The 5645-nt window shown below is 35.2% G+C and overlaps 1 pseudogene; it reads left to right on the forward strand.

Moving 5' to 3' along the window:
• Nucleotides 1–273: 273 nt before the first annotated feature.
• Nucleotides 274–1944, forward strand: LOC149547131 (aldehyde oxidase GLOX pseudogene; annotated as a pseudogene).
• Nucleotides 1945–5645: the final 3701 nt, after the last annotated feature.

A 5645-nucleotide genomic window follows, 5' to 3' on the forward strand; every position in this document is an offset into this window, starting at 1 on the left:
TTCCGTAATGACCATTCAAAAGAATGTTTGGACCGCAGCCAGTGGTGCTGTACTGACAACAATATGAAGGTAGAATTAGAAAGCAATTCACGAAAGGCATCCCATGCCTGTTATTACTCTTAACACGCGATAAGCCACGCGACCCGTTGATCCTATCCTATTCCTATTGAATTCCTCAGTACGGAAGTCTTCAAATGCCCATGAAACCATTAGTCTTCCACCAAAGATCCCACTCTTGAACAAAAAGTGTTACTAGTGCAAGGGAGAACCACGATGAAAATGTCTAGTGGATTTCAGTATTTCTGGCTTATGATGCTTTTGCTGGTGAGCATATGGTCGTGGGACGCAGCAGGGCAGCTTGGAGTGAAGGTAGGAAGATGGACTCTTCTTGTAGAAAAGGGCGGCGTCTCGGCCATGCACATGACCACCACGTACAAAAACACTGTGGTGATGTTCGATCGGACAAACTTTGGCCCGTCGCAGCTAATGCTGGACAATGGGAGGTGCCGTGACAATCCGCAGGACCAGTACTTGACCCACGACTGCTATGCTCACTCCATTGAATACAACATTGCCACCAACACCATCAGGCCGCTCATGATCTTCACTGACACCTGGTGCTCCTCCGGTGCTTTCGCGGCCAACGGCACCCTCGTTCAGACGGGCGGGTGGCGGGATGGAGCCACAGATATCCGTTACTTTGTTCCTTGCTCCGACGCTTCCTGCGACTGGGCTAATTCTACCCCTATCAAGCTTCTCAACAACCGCTGGTACGCTGCCAACCAGATCCTTCCAGACAACCGCATCATCGTCGTCGGGGGCACGGGAGTGTTTAACTACGAGTTCGTTCCGAGGCAGCCCGGGGAGGGAACTTACAACCTGCCCTTCCTCACCCAAACCCGAACAAGCTCCTCGCCAGAGAACAATCTCTATCCTTTCCTCCATCTCTCCTCCGATGGCAATCTCTTTATCTTCGCCAATAGGGACTCCATTCTTCTCGACTACAAGAAGAACATTGTGCTCAAGACATTCCCCAGAATGCCTGGCGACGGCCCACGAAACTATCCCTCCACGGGCTCTTCCGTGATGCTGCCGCTCTCTGCCTCCGACGGTTTTACCAAGGTGGAAATACTCATCTGCGGTGGCTGTCCCGATGGTGGCTACGCCGCCGCCAATGCCGGTAATTTCATGGCCGCACTGCGCAGCTGTGGAAGAATGGTCATCACGGACGCCAACCCCTCGTGGAAGATGGACGACATGCCCGGGTCCAGAACCATGTCGGACATGCTGATTCTCCCCAACGGCGAAATCCTCATCATAAACGGAGCGGCGAGGGGAGTGGCCGGGTGGGACATGGCCGACACGCCCGTCTTCACGCCCTACCTCTACAGACACAGTCTGCCCGCCGGGCAGCAGCGTTGGTACGTTCTTGCCGCCACGGGTATCGCCAGGATGTACCACTCCACTGCCAACGTGTTGCCAGATGCGAGAGTTGTGGTCGGCGGTTCTAACCCACACTTTGATTACAAACTTTCCGGAGTGCAATTCCCCACGGAGCTTCGTTTGGAAGCGTACAGCCCTTATTATCTGGAGAGCGTCTATGCCAACCTCCGCCCTCAGATAACCGCCGTTTCTGCCGCGACGAATATTGGCTACGCTGCCACCTTCACGGTGACGTTCTCAGTTCCATCCGCTCTGGCAAGTAACAGTAATGTAGCGTTTAATATATACGCTCCCCCTTTCACTACTCACACAACATCCATGAACCAGAGGATGCTCTCGCTTTCTTTTACCAAACCCGTCCTCGTTCCGAAGTCCACGAATGTTTATTCTTCGACTCTAACAGCTCCCCCATCAGCAGTGGCTGCTCCTTCTGGATATTACATGCTCTTTGTTGTGAACGGCGGTGTTCCCAGCACTGCTCAATGGGTTCATTTCTCATAGTAACCCCTAAGCATTCCACAAACCTTTCCATTGAAATAAGGAGTTGAATATACTCCAAAATACATATCCTTTTCTCGCACTTTTCATCTTGTGTTACCCTTCAAATTGTGAGGGTAAAATACATCGCTTAAAAATAAAATTCGTTAATTTGTCAACTTTGTGTAATGTTGTTGAAGAATATACCGAGATAAAAATTCAACCAATACTACTTCCATTAAAACATTGGATATTTGAGAGCCCGACTACAACAAGGGTTCCAAGTTTTTATAAAGGAAATGACAATTCTTCAGTTAAAAGTTAGATACAAAAGCTAACTTAAATTGTAAATGCTTGAATTAAAACAAAGATTCTTTTTTATTTTTTTAATTAATCTAATTAAATGTGTGAAATTTGGTATAAGTTTGTGATAAATATAATAGGGAGAGAATCTTGAATTCAGACATAAAGAGTCACATTACAACATTTCTAAAGAGCAGCAATGGGCTATTATCGTCGGATGCCAAATCAACTATCTATCTACAAAATTAGCAAAATTTAGTAGAAAATAAAGAGTAAGACTATCACATCTAGTAGTACTATAATCACTATAAAAACTATTTATCGAATTATAGCTAAGTGAATTAAAGTCTATACTCCCTTATGTAAATTTGGTATAAGTTAATTGAGAATGATTACAATATAACTAAGTCATCAAAATTAGATTAGATAATTAGACAAAATAAATAATTTTATTTTTTAATTGATAATTTTGATATTGTAGTAAAACTTTTTTTTTTTCAACTAGAATAGTTTCTTCTCTTTTAGTACATGATTCATCACAAATTTTGCACAAGGTTGGCTTCCTTATCTAGATAAAATTCATAGAGCTAAGACATGTTTGAAGAATATACTTGATTTCATAATTATTGATTTGATTTTGATATTTGTGTTCCTCTATACTCGATCAAATAGAATCCCATATGTTTTCGTTGTTTTAAGGATCAACCAAATAAGCCCTTCAAAGAGTTAGTTTATTATTAAGAAAATGATAATTGATCAACAAATAAATTATTCCAATACATTACATGTTGAAAGCTATTTTATAGTTATGGTGAGGGAAGTATAGAAACTTCAAGATTAATTAAAGTATCAAACAATGGATATTTTCTTTTATCAACTCACTTCTACTAGTGTTTTGGTAAGCTAGGGGATTAAGACACCAAGTATGATAAGGAGGCTTTATTGAAGTAAGATTCTAAATGTTAGTATATTTTATAATAATTAAGATGCAACATATGGAAAAATATAAATAATCCATAGAGACTAAAAGATAAAAAAGTGTGTTGTCCACTAAAACCACAAGAGCTTACCATGAAGAACCACGTTGAACTTTACAAGTCACTACCTCAAATGCATGCACAACTAAAGGATAATAGTGCAATAATGGGATGTCAATACAACACGTGTTCATCTTATACAAATAAAGCATAGAGAGTGACAACAAAGTACAAACCAAAATTTTAAAAAATAGGGTAGACGAATATAAATGATGCAAAAAACATTAAAAAATACTATAAAATATATAAGGTAGTAAGAGGCACTCTTAACATCATAATGAGCAAATTAAGCTTCTAGCCAAGTTTTTGTATGCCCATGAACCTATGCAAAAAACAAAGGAAAATGTTCAGTGGTATTTTAGAAACTTGTTTTCCCCAAGATAGTGGGTTACACTTTTTTTAATATCCTATTTCTTGTTGAAAATCACACTTTTTTTAGAAATCACAATTTAAGCCTTAAGTTGTCCCATTTGTAGAAATTAATTGAGAATGGTTAGGTCAAACTCTAATAAATTGAACTCTCTTCAATATAATCTCTCTACTCTCTCTAGTTATTCTTCTAAGAGACTTGTTTTTTACCTATCAAAATGCTAACAAAATATAATGTTGAAGATATCTTTTGAGGTATCAAAGGAATTCATTTTAAAAATCTATATGAAGAATGCATAATGGTACTACTCAAAGGAAGATTCCAATGATTATGATGCTGATAAATATTGACTTTAGTATGAATTTATATTTTTCATATTACTAAACATAGGTTTTGCATCATAAATAAAATTCTATGTTCAATGTTTATGAGAAAATAGTAAAATAAGTTTTAAACTATCTACGAACTAGGTATTGATATTTTATTTTTTATTAAAAAAATATAATTGATTTTTAATTTATAGAACACAAACTATGGAGTAGTAAGTGAACCTACATCTAAATTATAATTAATGTGATTTCAAAATTTAATAAAGTATAAAATGTTCAATGCAATCAAATGAAATCAATTGCATTAACTAGAAATGAAAGTTATAAACTAAATTCAAAAGTGTAACATTTTTATCATTTTTAGAAAATAAATTATATAGTAATAAGTTTCAAAGGATATTGTTGAAAATTATGTATTCAAGAGATGAAGACTGGAGTGATCATAGATAATCAAAGAAAAAAATGTTTTATGGACATTAGAAGTTTCCCATTGAAAGTTAGTTTAAGAAGTCAATTGAAGTTAGTGTTAAATAAAAAATTAATCAAGGAGTTCACTTTTATGTGTGAAGAAATTGCAAAAAGATTAAAAACATGAAAAAACACTGATTAATGTATGGTTTAGCACTTTTTTCTTGATGTCATCATTCCTCTAGTAGATCATACTTTTCCTAAGCTACAAAAAGGGTAATTTGAGGGTTTGATTTTCTATTTTTGAATCAATTATATACTGCCCATAAAATTTTAAGAGATAGAATATTATTAATTTCTTTAAAAAAATGATTGTAGTTAACCAAAAAAAAAAAGTGTGTGGTTACTAAAATATCAAGAATTATTATTGTTGATAATCTATTTTTATTTTTTTAGTACTTATAATGATGTAGGAAACTATTGAATGAATTAATAGTAATCAAAAATATAAAATTATTGTTTAAGGGGTAGCTTGAAATTTAAAAGGATAGTACAACTATTAGAGGAAGATCATCACATTGGTAAAGAAGATATTGGACTTCAATCACACAAAGTTATAGAATAAAAATAAGGTAAATTAAAATTTTCTCTTTCAACGGGAAAATGAGCAAAAAGAAATTGTAAATTCAATTTGTGTATTGTATTGTCTAAAATATTTAATGGAATGATAAAAATGAAGACTTTCAATTATGAATGAGAGGTTGGCAAGAAAATACAAGTTATTAAATGAAATTAGTGATTATAAAGAAAAAAGTGAAGACCTTAGGCATATGTTAGAAGTTTGTGGAAAAAATTATGCATAATTTGTAGGTGAAGGAATTATGCAAATTTAGAGAGAGAAATGAAGAGTTAGAGAATTTAGAATTCTTTGACAAGATAACTAAAAGGAATGAGGAATATTATCAAATTGTAAATTTATGTGTGATTTACATGAATATATGAAGAAATTAAATGAAAAAAATAAAACTTGAAGTTAAAATAAATAGTATGTGATGCTTCATGTAATAAATAAGACTTAAATTCATCATTTGATAGATGTGATATTTTGAAATTATTATAAATAAGAGTGTGATTATAAATGATAATGAAAAATATTCTAGTTATGTTGATAGAAATTTTGATTTGGAGATCATGCATAGAATGAGATACAAAGGTAAAGAGTTGGACAAGAATGAACGAGTGAGAAATTTGTTTGAGAAAACGACAATGCCAAAATCT

This window comes from Cupressus sempervirens, chromosome 7 (assembly GCF_028749045.1).
Source record: "Cupressus sempervirens isolate cs-2001-9-10 chromosome 7, ASM2874904v1, whole genome shotgun sequence".
Taxonomy (NCBI): domain Eukaryota; kingdom Viridiplantae; phylum Streptophyta; class Pinopsida; order Cupressales; family Cupressaceae; genus Cupressus; species Cupressus sempervirens.